Consider the following 17,721-nt stretch of genomic DNA (forward strand, 5'->3'; position numbering starts at 1 on the left):
AAGTGTAATATTAAGCGATCAAAAAGTCATATGCACCCTAAAATAGTAACAATCAAACCGTCATCTCATACCGAAAAAAATGAGCCCCTACATAAGACAGTCGCCCAAAATAAAAATAAAACTATGTAAACTTATGAAACAAACAACCAAAAAAGTAGTCATATTTGGTATTTTCGTGTCCGTAACAACCTGCTCTATAAAAATACCACATGATCTAAACTGTCAGATGAAGACTGTAAATAACAAAAAATAAAAACTGTGCCAAAACAGCTATTTTTTGTTTCCTTGCCTCACAAGAAGTGTAATATAGAGCAACCAAAAATCATATGTACCCTAAAATAGTACCAACAAAACTGCCACCTTATGCCGTAGTTTTCAAAATGGGGTCTTTTTTTGGAGTTTTTACTCTAGGGGGGCATCAGGGGGTCTTCAAATGTGACATGGCAGCTTAAAATTATCCCAGTGAAATCTGCCTTCCAAAAACCATATGGCGTTTCTTTCCCTCTGCACCCTGCCATGTGTCCGTACAGCAGTTTACGTCCACATATGGGGTGTTTCTGTAAACTACAGAATCAGGGCAATAAACATTGAGTTTTGTTTGGCTGTTAACCCTTGCTTTGTTAGGGAAAAAAACTGATTAAAATGGAAGGGTTAACAAAGTTTGTAAAATCAGTTTTGAATACCTTGAAGTGTGTCGTTTCTAAAATGGGGTCATTTCTGGGTGGTTTCTATTATGTAAGCCTCACAAAGTCACTTTAGACCTGAACTGGTCCTTAAAAAGTGGGTTTTGGAAACTTTCTGAAAAATTTCAAGATTCGCTTCTAAGCCTTCTAACGTCCCCCCAAAAAATGGCATTCACAAATATGAAGTAGACATATGGTGAATGTAAAGTAAGAACTATTTTTGGAGTTAGAAACATAGAATGTGTCAGCAGATAAGAACCATTTGGCCCATCTAGTCTGCCCAATATACTGAGTACTATGGATAGCCCCTGGCCCTATCTTATATGAAGGATGGCCTTATGCCTATCCCATGCATGCTTAAACTCCTTCACTGTATTTGCAGCTACTAATTCTGCAGGAAGGCTATTCCATGCATCCACTACTCTCTCAGTAAAGTAATACTTCCTGATATTACTTTTAAACCTTTGCCCCTCTAATTTAAAAATATGTCCCCTTGTAGCAGTTTTTCTTCTTTTAAATATTCTCTCCTCTTTTACCTTGTTGATTCCCTTTATGTATTTAAAAGTTTCTATCATATCCCCTCTGTCTCGTCTTTCTTCTAAGCTATACATGTTAAGGTCCTTTAATCTTTCCTGGTAAGTTTTATCCTGCAATCCATGTACTAGTTTAGTAGCTCTTCTCTGAACTCTCTCCAAAGTATCAATATCCTTCTGGAGATATGGTCTCCAGTACTGAGCACAATACTCCAAATGAGGTCTCACTAGTGCTCTGTAGAGCGGCATAAGCACCTCCCTCTTTCTACTAGTAATTCCTCTCCCGATACACCCAAGCATTCTGCTAGCATTTCCTGCTGCTCTATGACATTGTCTGCCTACCTTTAAGTCTTCTGAAATAATGACCCCTAAATCCCTTTCCTCAGATACTGAGGTTAGGACTGTATCACTGATTTTATATTCTGCTCTTGGGTTTTTACGCCCCGGTGCTAGGGTACTTTCACACTAGCGTCGCTGGATTCCGGCCATCTGTATGCAAACGCGAATGCGAATCCGTCTCACAAATGTATTGCAATACCAGATCCGTCTCTCCGGTTGTCATCCGGAAAAACAGATCCGGTATTTTTTTTTTTCACAGACCGCAAAACCGGATCCATTTTTCTGGAACACTTAGGGCCGGAGCCGGCAATGCATTTTAATGTAAAATAATGCCTTGCATTCCGGCAAGTGTTCCAAAATTTTGGACAGAGAAAATACTGCAGCCTGCTGCGGTATTTTCTCCGTACAAAAAACGTACAGTGACTAAACTGAAGACATCCTGATGTATACAGAACGGATTGCTCTCCATTCAGAATGCATTAGGATAAAACTGATCAGTTTTTTTTCCGGTATTGAGCACCTAGGACGGAACTCAATACCGGAAATGAAAAACGCTAATGTGAAAGTACCCTTATTACTATCTATTATAAAGTAGAGAAATTGACATTTGAAAATTTGCAAACTTTTCCGACTTTGTGACGTCGGGGAGCTAGGCGGAGATTCGGAGGATGCGGGCGGTGCTGGGCTCCTTCACAGTGGGCGTGGCTGGGCACCAGAAACGTTAGTAACAACCCTTTGGGCACCTTACTTGCGTCATTTACATATATATAAAATAGTTTTTTTTGACACACTAAAAGCACTGAGAGCTATGGGGAATGTACACTCACCTAAAGAATTATTAGGAACACCTGTTCTATTTCTTATTAATGCAATTATCTAGTCAACCAATCACATGGCAGTTGCTTCAATGCATTTAGGGGTGTGGTCCTGGTCAAGACAATCTCCTGAACTCCAAACTGAATGTCAAAATGGGAAAGAAAGGTGATTTAAGAAATTTTGAGCGTGGCATGGTTGTTGGTGCCAGACGGGCCGGTCTGAGTATTTCACAATCTGCTCAGTTACTGGGATTTTCACGCACAACCATTTCTAGGGTTTACAAAGAATGGTGTGAAAAGGGAAAAACATCCAGTATGCGGCAGTCCTGTGGGCAAAAATGCCTTGTGGATGATAGAGGTCAGAGGAGACTGGGCCGACTGATTCAAGCTGATAGAAGAGCAACATTGACTGAAATAACCACTCGTTACAACCGAGGTATGCAGCAAAGCATTTGTGAAGCCACAACACGCACAACCTTGAGGCGGATGGGCTACAACAGCAGAAGACCCCACCGGGTACCACTCATCTCCACTACAAATAGGAAAAGGAGGCTACAATTTGCACGAGCTCACCAAAATTGAACTGTTGAAGACTGGAAAAATGTTGCCTGGTCTGATGAGTCTCGATTTCTGTTGAGACATTCAAATGGTAGAGTCCGAATTTGGCATAAACAGAATGAGAACATGTATCCATCCTCTGATGGCTACTTCCAGCAGGATAATGCACCATGTCACAAAGCTCGAATCATTTCAAATTGGTTTCTTGAGCATGACAATGAGTTCACTGTATTAAAATGGCCCCCACAGTCACCAGATCTCAACCCAATAGAGCATCTTTGGGATGTGGTGGAACGGGAGCTTCGTGCCCTGGATGTGCATCCCTCAAATCTCCATCAACTGCAAGATGCTATCCTATCAATATGGGCCAACATTTCTAAAGAATGCTATCAGCACCTTGTTGAATCAATGCCACGTAGAATTAAGGCAGTTCTGAAGGCAAAAGGGGGTCCAACACCGTATTAGTATGGTGTTCCTAATAATTCTTTAGGTGAGTGTATATTGCGGGCATTCTAGTGGCGATCTAGCAGCGCATGTCCGCTTCTCTATAGGCAAAATCCAGGTGACAGAATCCCCTTAACACTGTAGACATGAATCCCTTTAAAAAAAAGAATGATTTCCATATTCCAAGTGTAAAATTGAAAACTATACAAATATATACTGTGAACCAGATGGTATTTCTCTTTAAAAATAGGAAGAAAAAATCCAGCTTCTAAAAATCCGATCCTTTATTCCAAAAAGTCAAAAACCTTTTCCAAACACAGGATAAAAGTACACGGTCTACATGTTTCGGACACTCAGATTACGGTCCTTACTCATGACAAGTGCACACAGCAGAGATAACTCCATATGAACCTACACACCTCCCATCCAAAGGGAGGGGCTAGTAATGTGGCTCACCTGGAATGAAATCTTAGACAATCACCAACAGGTAACCCTTGACGTAACAAACATCTGAAATTGAAATACCCTAAAAATGATATACCATAAACATATGGCACAGTGAACATATATACTGACATAAATGGCAGGAAAAAATAGGTGACATCAATATTGCAAGATGTCCACATTTAAGGCTTCCTATGGTTTTAAGCCAGCTGGGTTTTATAGTAGGACAATCATAAAAAAGGCTTAGGCTCAATATTTGACCAAGATTAGGTGCCCTACGAGTGACGCATCTGATGCCATCAGACACTATTCCATTCCAATCTTTGTCAAAGTTGAGCAGTGGTAAATGACTTTTTATATTCTGCCTCTGTTTAGATGGTTGACCAAGGAAAACCAGAGAACATCTCTCCAAGGAATGTGTCTGGTTAAGTGCCCTCTGTACAGACTGTGCGGTATATTTCCTACGACAAAGTCGTTCTTTTATATGTTTTGCGTCTAATATAAAAGTGTCAGTAGTTGAGCAATTTCGCCTAGCTCTAATTAGTTCACCTTTGGGTATATTTTCTATAATATGTGAGGGATGACAAGAGGTCGCAAGGAGAATGGTATTCCCTGCTGTCTCCTTTCTGAAAGTCTCAGTCTTAACCCTCGCATTTGTTTCATCACCTATTAGTGCAAGATCAAGAAAGGAAATAATATTTGCGTCAAAATGCAAACTGAATGAAAGAGAGCTACAGCAGCTGTTAAGGTAGTCCTTGAAGCTAGATATATATCGAACATCATCTGACCAAACAAATAACAAGTCATTGATATATCTCCCGAACCATTTAATGGCAGGGAAAAAGGGATTAAGAGCAGCATACAGAAATTGTTTTTCCCACCATGCCATATAAATGTTCGCAATAGATGGAGAGAATTTTGCCCCCATCGACACTCTGGAGATCTGTAGATAAAGCTGATTGTTAAACATGAAGTAATTATGTTTCATAAGAAAATCCACTGCTATACAGAAACTCCTGGAGTGTCGATGTGTAATCACTGTATACTTGAAGAAACCACTGCAATGCCATAATTGCTTTATCATGGGGTATATGTGTGTATAAAGAAACTACATCTGTAGTGATCCAAGTATACCCTTTTTCCACTGGAAATCCATAAATGTCTGTAAAACTCTATTAGACACTAAATGTGGACATAACAAATGCATCTGCTGTAATCATATGCAGGTGGGCACCACATATAATTCCACAGTCAACAGGAATACCTATGAAATAAGGTCGTATTTAAATTGCAATACTCCGTTTGCTATTTACCTCATCACATGCACAATATGCAATTTACAATACGTGGGATGTACATCTAATGCAATAAAAACTAGAGTGCGTAAACACATCTCTGATACACCGCACTACAAGACAAGGAATGTCTCAGCAGTTAGTACACACTTTGCAGTAACGCACCAAGGAAATACATCAGGTCTCCGTGTACAGGGAATTGAAAGGGTAACTGCACCAATAAGGGGAGGAGATCATAAGAAAAAACTTTTGAACAGAGAAGTTTTCTGGATGTATGAGCTCAGCACCTGTGTTCCGAAGGGATTAAATCGGAGACAAGACTTAATCTTGCAATATTGATGTCACCTATTTTTTTCCTGCCATTTATGTCAGTATATATGTTCATTGTGCCATATGTTTATGGTATATCTTTTTTAGGGTATTTCAATTTCAGATGTTTGTTACGTCAAGGGTTGCCTGTTGGTAATTGTCTAAGATTTCATTCCAGGTGAGCCACATTACTAGCCCCTCCCTTTGGATGGGAGGTGTGTAGGTTCATATTGAGTGATCTCTGCTGTGTGCACTTGTCATGAGTAAGGACCGTAATCTGAGTATCCGAAACATGTAGACCGTGTACTTTTATCCTGTGTTTGGAAAAAAGTTTTTGACTTTTTGGAATAAAGGATCGGAGTTTTAGAAGCTGGACTTTTTCTTCTTATTCCTATTCGTAGCCAAGTCCAGGCAACGTCCGTTCATCTGAAAACCGGAGATAGGTGAGCGCTGCAAAATACTTTTTTTTTTACTGTGATTATTCGCTTTAAAAATGTATTAGGGTTAAAACCAGATGGCCCAATATGGTGGATGGATCAAACATGGCCGCTGGATTATTGCCATAAGGCCTCATGAACACGGGCATTGCTCATCCGTGCCTGTATTGCGGCCCGTAAACAACGGGTCCGCAATATAAGGACACCGGCTGTGTGCACCCCGCATCACGGATGCGGACCCATTCTCTTGAATGGGTTCACAATCCGGAAGGTGCATTGCGGAACGGAGACACAGATTCCCCTTCGGAAGCACTATGGAGGAGATATCTGCTCCTGATGAAGGGGACCCATACAGAGGCCCCGTAACGCGTTGAGCTGTCCACTCCCCCCACCCTGGCTTTGGAATAAAAGAAAGAAAAAGGATAAGACTCCTGAGTGTGTTTCGATCCGAATCTGACATCTCTACGGGCGACCCAGGCGCAGGAGGCGTGGTGTGGGTGTCTTGAGCTTTATCCCACATTACCCTCCTGGGTGAAGTGAGTCATCATTAATATATACTTTTTTATATATATTTTTTATATATATTTTTATATACCTTTTGATTTGTATATGTTTTTATGTGGTGACATGTGATTTTATATGATACCAATTATCTTAAACACTGGATTTTACACAGTCTGTGGGTACACACTCAAAGTGTGTTAACATCATAGAGTCCGTAGTTTCTATTAAAAGTATCCACATTTATCCCCTATCCGTATTCAAGGGTTTTTGGCGCCATCCACCTGGTCTTTTTTAGCGTTCTCACACACAACCACTTTTATTTATGCAAAGAGTCAGTATTTGCAGTGTTGGCCCTTCTTTTTTAGGACCTCTGCAATTCGACTGGGCATGCTCTCAATCAACTTCTGGGCCAATTCCTGACTGATAGCAACCCATTCTTTCATAATCACTTCTTGGAGTTTGTCAGAATTAGTGGGTTTTTGTTTGTCCACCCGCCTCTTGAGGATTGACCACAAGTTCTCAATGGGATTAAGATCTGGGGCGTTTCCAGGCCATGGACCCAAAATGTCAACGTTTTGGTCCCCGAGCCACTTAATTATCACTTTTGCCTTATGGCACGGTGCTCCATCGTGCTGGAAAATGCATTGTTCTTCACCAAACTGTTGGATTGTTGGAAGAAGTTGCTGTTGGAGGGTGTTTTGGTACCATTCTTTATTCATGGCTGTGTTTTTGGGCAAAATTGTGAGTGAGCCCACTCCCTTGGATGAGAAGCAACCCCACACATGAATGGTCTCAGGATGCTTTACTGTTGGCATGACACAGGACTGATGGTAGCGCTCACCTTTTCTTCTCCGGACAAGCCTTTTTCCAGATTCCCCAAACAATCGGAAAGAGGCTTCATCGGAGAATATGACTTTGCCCCAGTCCTCAGCAGTCCATTCACCAAACTTTCTGCAGAAGATCAATCTGTCCCTGATGTTTTTTTTGGAGAGAAGTGGCTTCTTTGCTGCCCTTCTTGACACCAGGCCATCTTTTCCAAAAGTCTTCGCCTCACTGTGTGTGCAGATGCGCTCACACCTGCCTGCTGCCATTCCTGAGCAAGCTCTGCACTGGTGGCACTCCGATCCCGCAGCTGAATCCTCTTTAGGAGGCGATCCTGGCGCTTGCTGGACTTTCTTGGACGCCCTGAAGCCTTCTTAACAAGAATTGAACCTCTTTCCTTGAAGTTCTTGATGATCCTATAAATTGTTGATTGAGGTGCAATCTTAGTAGCCACAATATCCTTGCCTGTGAAGCCATTTGTATGCAACGTAATGATGGCTGCACGCGTTTCTTTGCAGGTCACCATGGTTAACAATGGAAGAACAATGATTTCAAGCATCACCCTCCTTTTAACATGTCAAGTCTGCCATTTTAACCCAATCAGCCTGACATAATGATCTCCAGCCTTGTGCTCGTCAACATTCTCACCTGAGTTAACAAGACGATTACTGAAATGATCTCAGCAGGTCCTTTAATGACAGCAATGAAATGCAGTGGAAAGGTTTTTTTGGGATTAAGTTAATTTTCATGGCAAAGAAAGACTATGTAATTCATCTGATCACTCTTCATAACATTCTGGAGTATATGCAAATTGCTATTATAAAAACTTAAGCAGCAACTTTTCCAATTTCCAATATTTATGTAATTCTCAAAACTTTTGGCCACGACTGTACTGTTGTCTTCAACCTCGGTGATCGATTGCTGTTGAAACAAGTAATGAGGAGGAGGAGGAGCATCAGGAGCAATGGATGACATTGAAATCCATGCTAAGGAATGATAGCTTCCTTCAGCTGACTTTGACGAGCCCTGACTGCTGAAGAGGGGGTGCAGGCCGGTGGGAGATGCAGTGGTTGCTGCATCAGGCTGTAACACTAAATAAGTGACCCGGTTTTCCCATGTCACTTAATGGTGACGCATAGAGATGAGTGAATTTTTAAAAAACTCAATTCGGGCGGTTCGCCGAATTTTTCAGAAAAATTTGCTTCAATCCAAATTTATTTGCGCCAAATCGTGTTAAAAAAACAGCTATTTCCTGGCTGCTGAGAGCCTTTATAGTGGTGTACAACACTGTACATTGTAGTAACACGCATAGGGAGTCTGCTATAGTAGTGAAATAATACTGTGAGTCCGTATGACATGCAGATGACAGGCGTCGCTCTTAGAATCACACTTTACTTATTAGGGTAGTCATGGGGCCAAAACTGACCAAATAACTCAAGTATGAACTCAACCTTACAGGTCGATGTTAGCTCCAAGATAAAGCGCACTCCTTTTACACCGTCATCAGCTGATTCCACATAGATGTTATCAGAACCTGTTCTATTAAACGCGTATACAAGTAGAGCCCCCCAGACAGAGTCACTGGTTAATTTGCCCTTCCTCTGATCCGTCAGAACAATAACCCACAAAAAATGGATCCTGTCTGTGGAGCATACACCTTCACTCGGTCAGCATTTTCTCAATAATCCATCAGTATTGCTAATGCCCAAAAAAACAGGAGTGGATGTAAAACAGAGATGACACATGAATGGAATATTTGCATGTCTTCTGTGTTTTCTACCCACTCCTGCTTTTGGCTACCAAATCCTAAGCCAATTCTGATAGGACCATACAGGCCTTACAGCTGCTACACAGACCGGATCCGTTGTGCATCTCATTTTTCCTTCCTTCTGACAGATCAAAGGGAAGGTCAAATAAATGATGATGTCAGCCAGGCCGAAAGGCAAAATAGTGAACCAGTCATGAAGTGGGGAGGGTGGGAACAGCATGAGAAGTCCACAGAGTGAACCTATGACATAGTGGTGAGGTGGAAGCAGCATGAGGAGACCACAGAGTGGCCCAATGACAGGATATGGATTTGGTAGCAATATGAGGAGGCCACCGAGTGGCACAATGACCGAGTCTGGAGGTTGCGGCAGTATGAGGAGGCCACCGAGTGGCACAATGACCGAGTCTGGAGGTTGCGGCATCAGGAGAAAGCCACGAGTGGCACAATGACAGAGTCTGGAGGTGGCGGATGCAGCAGCATCATGAGAAGGGCACCGAGTGGCACAATGACAGAGTCTGGAGGTGGCAACAGCATCATTTTGTATATTTGTTTCATAATATATATTTTCCTCACACTTTCAGACGTCACATGACGTCAATAGGTCCATACAGCAAAAGGAGTTTTTCAGTCACCCATTATTTTTGCCGAAAAAATTAATTTGAAAGAAAAAATTTCACCACAACGTCATTCGGTTCATACAGTAAAAGGAGTTTTGCAGTCACCCATCAACATTACCGAAAAAAACACTTTGAAAGAGTGGCACAAGGACAGAATCTGGAGCTGGTGGATGCAGCAGTAGCTTTACTAGAAGGCCACCGAGTGGCACAATGACAGTCTGTAGATGGCAGCAGTGTGATGAAGCCATCGAGTGGCACAATGACTGAGTCTGGAGGTGGCAGCAGTATGAGAGGCCACCAAGTGGCACAATGACTGAGTCTGGAGGTGGCGGCAGCATCAGGAGGTTGTCATTGCTTTTATGTACGTTTTGTTAATTTGTTGTTTCATAATATATATTTTCCTCACACTGTCAGACGTCACACGACCCCCCACGACGTCATTCGGTTCATACAGCAAAAGGAGTTTTGCAGTCACACATCAACATTTTTACCGAAAAAAACACTTTGAAAGAGACAATGACAGAGTCTGTAGATGGCAGCAGTATGATGAGGCCACCGAGTTGCAAGGTGACATAGTTTGGAGGTGGCAGCAGCAGCAGGATACCACTAGGTGGCAAGGTAACATAATGTGGAGATGGCAGCAGCAGAAACAGGATACCACAGCATCAGGAGACCAGAGTGGCAAGGTGACATAGTGTGGAGATGGCGGCAGCATGAGGAGACCACAGAGTGGCGAGGTGGCGGCAGCATCAGGCGGCCACAGAGTGGCAAGGTGACATAGTGTGGATATGGCAACAGCAGGATACCACAGAGTGGCAAGGTGACATAGTGTGGATATGGCAGCAGCAGGATACCACAGAGTGGCAAGGTGACAAAATGTGGAGATGGCAGCAGCATGAGGATACCACAGAGTGGCAAGGTGACATAGTGTGGAGATGGCAGCAGCATGAGGAGACCACAGAGTGGCAAGCTGACATAGTGTGGATATGGCAGCAGGATACCGCAGAGTGGCAAGGTGACAGTGTCGAGATGGCAGCAGCATGAGGATACCACAGAGTGGCATGGTGACATAGTTTGGAGGTGGCAGCAGCAGGATACCACAGAGTGGCAAGGTAACATAGTATGGAGATGGCAGCAGCATGAGGAGACCACGGACTGGCAAGGTGACATAATGTGGAGATGGCAGCATGAGGAGACCACAGAGTGGCAAGGTGACATAGTGTGGATATGGCAGCAGCAGCAGGATACCACAGAGTGGCAAGGTGACATAGTGTGGAGATGGCAGCAGCATGAGGAGACCACAGAGTGGCAAAGTGACATAATGTGGAGATGGCAGCAGCAGGATACCACAAAGTGGCAAGGTGATATAGTGTGGATATGGCAGCAGCATCAGGAGGCCACAGAGTGGCAAGGTGACATAGTGTGGATATAGCAGCAGCATCAGGATACCACAGAGTGGCAAAGTGACATAATGTGGAGATGGCAGCAGCATCAGGAGATCACAGAATGGCAAGTTGACATAGTGTCGATATGGTAGCAGCATGAGGAGGCCACAGAGTGGCAAGGTGACATAGTTTGGAGATGGCAGCAGCTGCATCAGGAGATCACAAAGTGACCCAGTAACAGAGTGGGGCGGTGGGTGGCAACACCAGTACCCGCTGCCGAAGGTGGTTGCAAGAAGGCAAGGTGACATAGTGTGGATATGGCAGCAGCAGGATACCACAGAGAGTGGCAAAGTGACATAGTGTGGAGATGGCAGCAGCATGAGGAGACCACAGAGTGGCAAGGTGACATAATGTGGAGATGGCAGCAGCAGGAGACCACAGAGTGGCAAGGTAACATGGTGTGGAAATGGCAGCAGCATGAGGAGACCACAGAGTGGCAAGGTGACAGTGTGGGGATGGCAGCATCAGGAGACCACAGAGTGGCAAAGTGACATAGTGTGGAGATGGCAGCAGCATGAGGAGACCACAGAGTGGCAAGATGACATAATGTGGAGATGGCAGCAGCAGCATCAGGAGATCATAGTGGCAAGGTGACAGTGTGGATATGGCAGCAGCATGAGGAGGCCACAGAGTGGCAAGGTGACATAGTTTGGAGATAGCAGCAGCAGCATCAGGAGACCACAAAGTGACCCAGTAACAGAGTGGGGCGGTGGGTGGCAATACCAGTACCCGCTGCCAAAGGTGGGTGCAAGAAGGAGCATTTGGCATCAATGTGTGGCATCAGGCGGGTTGCAGTATCAGAATAGTAGCTGAGGCAGGTAGCCAGAAGAATCCGGTCTCTTTTGTCAAATTGTTGGTGTGGCACCATGGATGATCTAGTCTGATGCATCAGGCATTGGTGTGTGGAAATCCTGGCTGACCCACGCCTGATTCAACTTGATGCAGTGTCCCACTATGTGCTATATGTGGGCACTTTAAACTGTTGCTATATGTCATATCAAATGTATTGTGGTATCATGCTGTAATTCCCTTTAACAGGCTGGCAGTGTCATTTACCTTTATTTGCCCCTAGGTGGTGCTGGCACTATATATATATATATATATATATATATATATATATATATATAATATATATATATATATATAGCTGGGGGGGTGTCAAGTCAGTGTGTGTGTGTTGAGGATGAGAATGAAGAGAGGAGGAAGTTAATGGAGGAGGTGGAAATTAGTTTTTCCACCGAAATAATTCACAAAAGATTTCACCACATATAACTGCAGCGCTGAACGCTGAATGAATTTTGTTTTTCCAGCTAAATAATTCACAAAAGATTTTAACCCTTTCAGGGCCAAGCAATTTTTCACCTTTCTGCCCAGGCCATTTTTAGCAAATCTGACGTGTCACTTTATGTGGTAATAACTTTAAAATGCTTTTACTTATCCAGGCCATTCTGAGATTGTTTTCTCGTCACATATTGTACTTCGTGACAGTGGTAAAATTGAGTCCAAATATTTCATTTTTATTTATAAAAAAAATACCAAATTTACCAAAAATGTGGAAAAATGTGCAAATTTCCAAATTTCAATTGCTGTTTTCCAGCAATGCGGCTCTCAGCTCTTTAGCCCGGCACACCTCATGCAGATCCCAAAACCACAGCGTCTCTACAGCTTCACTGCGAAGTGGAGGATAATCCACTCAGCTGAGACTGCTGGCTGGTTTTTATATCCCTAACCAAAACCCGGCCTGGAACGTAGGGAGAAGCCACCCACCCTGCACTTTGGCTGCTCCCAGTAAGAGACGGCCCCGATCGGCTCTACAGCCATACTAAATAACAAATAGTGTCAGTCAGCACTAAATGCCGCTGACACTTAAAATTACAGGCTCTTACTTCACCGAGGTTAGGAATCTCGGTGACACATACCTTCCGTCAATGACTGACCCTTGCGCCTTCCTACAACAGTAATAACTCCAAAAATAGTTATTACTTTACATTCCCCATATGTCTACTTAATGTTTGGATCATTTTGTGAATGCCATTTTATTTTTTGTGGACGTTAGAAGGCTTAGAAGCAAATCTTGAAATTCTTCAGAAAATTTTAAAAACCCACTTTTTAAGGACCAGTTCAGATCTGAAGTCACTTTGTGTGGATTACATAATAGTAACCACCCAAAAATTACATAATAGAAACCACCTCAAGGTATTCAAAACTGATTTTACAAAGTTTGTTAACCCTTTAGGTGTTCCACAATACTTAATTGAAAATTGAGATGAAATTTCTGAATTTTACATTTTGGGCAGATTTTCCATTTTAATCATTTTTTTCCACTAACAAAGCAAGGTTAACAGCCAAACAAAACTCAATATTTATTGCCCTGATTCTGTAGTTTACAGAAACCCCTCATATGTGGTCATAAACTGCTGTACGGGCACACGGCATTGCGCAGAAGGAAAGGAATGCCATATGGTTTTTGGAAGGCAGATTTTGCTGGACTGTTTTTTTGACACCATGTCCCATTTGAAGCCCCCCTGATGCACCCCTAGAGTAGAAACTCTAAAAGTGACCCCATTTTGGAAACTACGGGATAAGGTGGCAGTTTTGTTGGTACTATTTTAGGATACATATGATTTTTGGTTGCTCTATATTACACTTTTTGTGCTGTTTTGGCACCGTTTTTATTTTTTGTTCACAACGTTCACCTGACAGGTTAGATCATGTGGTATTTTTATATAGCAGGTTGTTACGGATGCGACAATACCAAATATGACAACTTTTCTGGTTGTTTGTTTCAGTTTTACATAATAAAGCATTTTTGAAAAAAAAGATTTTTTTGTGTCTCCGCATTCTGAAAGCCGTAGTTTTTTTTAATTTTTTGGGCGACTGTCTTGTGTAGGGGCTAATTATTTTTTTGGATGAGATGCCGGTTTGATTGGTACTATTTTAGGGTGTATATGACTTTTTGATCGCTTGCTATTACACTTTTTGTGATGTTTTTTGACACCGTTTTTATAATTTTTTTTTACGATGTTCACCTGAGGGGTTAGGTCATGTGATAATTTTATAGAACATGTTCTTACTGACGCGGCGATACCTAATATGTATACTTTTTTTTATTTATTTAAGTTTTACACAATGATATAGTTTTTATAAACAAAAAATTCATGTTTTAGTGTCTCCATAGTCTGAGAGCCATGTTTTTTTCAGTTTTTGGGCAATTGTCTTAGGTAGGGTATCATTTTTGCGGGATGACATGACAGTTTGGCACTATTTTGGGGGGCAAACGCCTTTTTGATTACTTAATGTTGCACTTTTAGTTATGTAAGGTGACAAAAAAATGTTTTTTTTTGCACCGTTTTTTTTTTTTGCCAGTGTTCACCTGAGGGGGTAGGTCATGTGATATTTTTATAGAGCCGGTCGATACAGACGCAGCGATACCTAATGTGTGTACTTTTATTTTTCCCCTAATCTTTACAATTTTTTTTTTCTTTATTTTGGGAAAAGGACGCTTTTTGTGTAAAACTTTATTTTTAAACTTTTTTTTTCACTATACTTTTTTGTCCCATTCTGGGACTTCAACTTTTGGGGGTCTGATCCCCTTTACAATGCATGACAATACTTCTGTATTGTCATGCATTGGCTGTAAGTGTATTACACATTGTAATACACTTACAGCCTTCCTGCCTGTGAGATCCAGGGGGCTGGATCTCACTGGCTGTCACGGAAGGCATCGAGCTGCCTTCCCTGCCATCGGGTCCCCGTTACAGCAGCGCGGGGACCCGATGGCTGCTTCCTCCCTGCACGGACATCGCACGTGCCGCGGTCAGTGCTGACCACGGCTGTGCAGGGTTTATACAGCAGTGTTATACAGCAGGAGTCTGGCTATCGGTGACTGCTGGACCCCTGCCGCTAATCGGGCGGGCGCAGCTCCTGCATGTACATGTACGGCGCTGGGCGTGAAGGGGTTAACGCATATAAGTGCAGCGCTGAAGGCTGAATAAAATTTCTTTTTCCACCAAAATACTTCAATAAAGATTTTACCACTTATAACGGAGCACGGAGATGGAAAGGGTCTTCGGATTCCCTCCACACTATACGGACATCTCAGAAATGAACCGCTGCTCCTGACAGCAGCTCCTGGGAACGTCATCCGGCATCTATTCGCCCCGCTGAAGGATTATTTTTAAAGTGTGTATTTAACCGCATATAACCGCAGCGCTGACCACTGAATAAATTTAGTTTTTCGACCAAAATACTTCAATAAAGATTTTACCACATATAACCACCACACTGACTGACTGCTACCACCACTACTTTCGTGAACCCCTGCTACTTTCCAGGTAGATAGGCTGCTGCGAAGCAGGTGCTCTACCCCGGGCACATTTGGCTCCCGACCACCCACTGCTGCCACCCTGTTAAATCCCAGCCATTCTTTCAACCAGGCCTTTTTTTTCTGGCGGAACGCCCCGGAACGGCGTTCCGCCACCTATTTTCTAATGACTCGCCCTGCCCCCCTTTAATTACTGCAGGGCCGGGGCGCTGTCAGAAGGGGGGCTCCAGGAGGGCACAGCAGGAGATGAGCGCTGCGCTTCCATTGTGGAAGCGCTCACTCATCTCCAAAGTCATCTCATCTGTATCGCCGTCCTCAGGACGGCAATACAAATGTCTGTAATGCGGCAGGGCAGGGAGAGGTGTGTCCCCTCCCTGTTCCTCTGAAAGGCTGCCAGCACTAGGCCGGCAGCCTATCAGAGGCCGGTGCAGGCGGCGCGATGACGTCATCTCGCCGCCTGAACCAGCGAGGGACACAGGCCAGAAGAGGCCTGCATCGCATCCAGGAGGAGGTAAGTTACTAGTATAAGTTTATTATTATTTTTTATATGTTAAAAAGACAATCCTGGCACATAAGGGGGGCTGCTGGGCTGGCACAGACATAAGGAGGGCTGCTGGGCTGGCACAGACATAAGGGGGGCTGCTGGCACATAAGGGGGGATACTGGCTACTGGCACATAAGGGGGGCTGCTGGCACATAAGGGGGGCTACTGGCTACTGGCACATAAGGGGGGCTGCTGGCACATAAGGGGGGCTTCTGGCACAGACAGGGGGGCTGCTGGCACAGACATAAGGGGGGCTGCTGGCACATAAGGGGGGCTTCTGGCACAGACAGGGGGGCTGCTGGCACAGACATAAGGGGGGCTTCTGGCATATAAGGGATAAGGGGGCTACTGGCACATAAGGGGGGCTACTGGCACATAAGGGGGGCTACTGGCACTTGATAGGGGGCTACTGGCACTTGATAGGGGGGCTACTGGCACATGATAGGGGGGCTACTGGCACATGATAGGGGGGCACTCAGGCTACTGGCACATGATGGTGGGGGGCTCTTATTACTGGCACATGATTGGGGGGCATCTATGGGGGCACATCTTACTGGCACATGATATGGGGGCACATCTTACTAGTACATGATTGGGGGGCATCTATTGGGGCACTTATTACTGGCACATTATTGGGTGGCACTATAGGGACATCTACAGAGGCTAAAAAGAAGGGGTATTTTATATGGGGGCTCTGTATAGGGGCATTTTATACTGGGAGGGAAGGAAGGGGCCAGGCCAGGCTGCGCTGCCCATGTGTGGACTAGGGTGGCGGCCGCGGGCACTGGCAGCCTGGCTGTCACGACAGTCACTGGCAATTTTACTTGCATCCCTGTTCTCTAAAGGGGCGGTTTTAGGGGGAGGTCCTAGGGGTGGGTAGGGGCGTGGCCAGGGGAGGAGGGGGGGGGGGTGAGTTCCACCACCTTTTCTCTGAGAAAAAAAGCCCTGCTTTCAACACATATAACCGCCAAGGTGAACTGAGAATGTATTTTTCTGTTTGTACTGAAATAGGCCTCTAAACGCTTTCAACACATCTCACCGCCTCTGACATGAACTGAGAATGCATTTTTCTGTTTGTACTGAAATAGGCAACTAAATGCTTTCAACACATACAGTGAGGAACAGAAGTATTTGAACACCCTGCGATTTTGCAAGTTCTCCCACTTAGAAATCATGGAGGGGTCTGAAATTTACATTGTAGGTGCATTCCCACTCTGAGACAGAATTAAAAAAAAATTAGGAAATCACATTGTATGATTTTTAAAGAATTTATTTGTATTGCACTGCTGAACATAAGTATTTGAACACCTGAGAAAATCAGTGTTAATATTTGGTACATAAGCCTTTGTTTGCAATTACAGAGGTCAAACGTTTCCTGTAGTTCTTGACCAGGTTTGCACACACTGCAAAAGTGATTTTCGCCCACTCCTCCACACAGATCTCCTCTAGATCTGTCAGGTTTCCGGGCTGTCGCTGAGCAACACAGAGTTTCAGCTCCCTCCAAAGATGTTCTATTGGATTTAGGTCTGGAGACTGGCTAGGCCACTCCAGAACCTTGATGTACTTCTTACGGAGCCATTCCTTGGTTATCCTGGTTGTGTGTTTCGGGTCATTGCCATGTTGGAAGACCCAGCCACGACCCATCTTCAATGCTCTGACTGAGGGAAGGAGGTTGTTGCTCAGAATCTCATAATAAATGCCCCCATTCATCCTCTCCTTAATACAGTGCATTCGTCCTGTCCCCTTCACAGAAAAGCACCCCCAAAGCATGATGTTACCACCCCCATGCTTCACAGTAGGGATGGTGTTCTTGGGATGCAACTCATCCTTCTTTTTCCTC

Source organism: Bufo bufo, chromosome 6 (assembly GCF_905171765.1).
Source record: "Bufo bufo chromosome 6, aBufBuf1.1, whole genome shotgun sequence".
In the NCBI taxonomy this organism is placed as follows: Eukaryota; Metazoa; Chordata; class Amphibia; order Anura; family Bufonidae; genus Bufo; species Bufo bufo.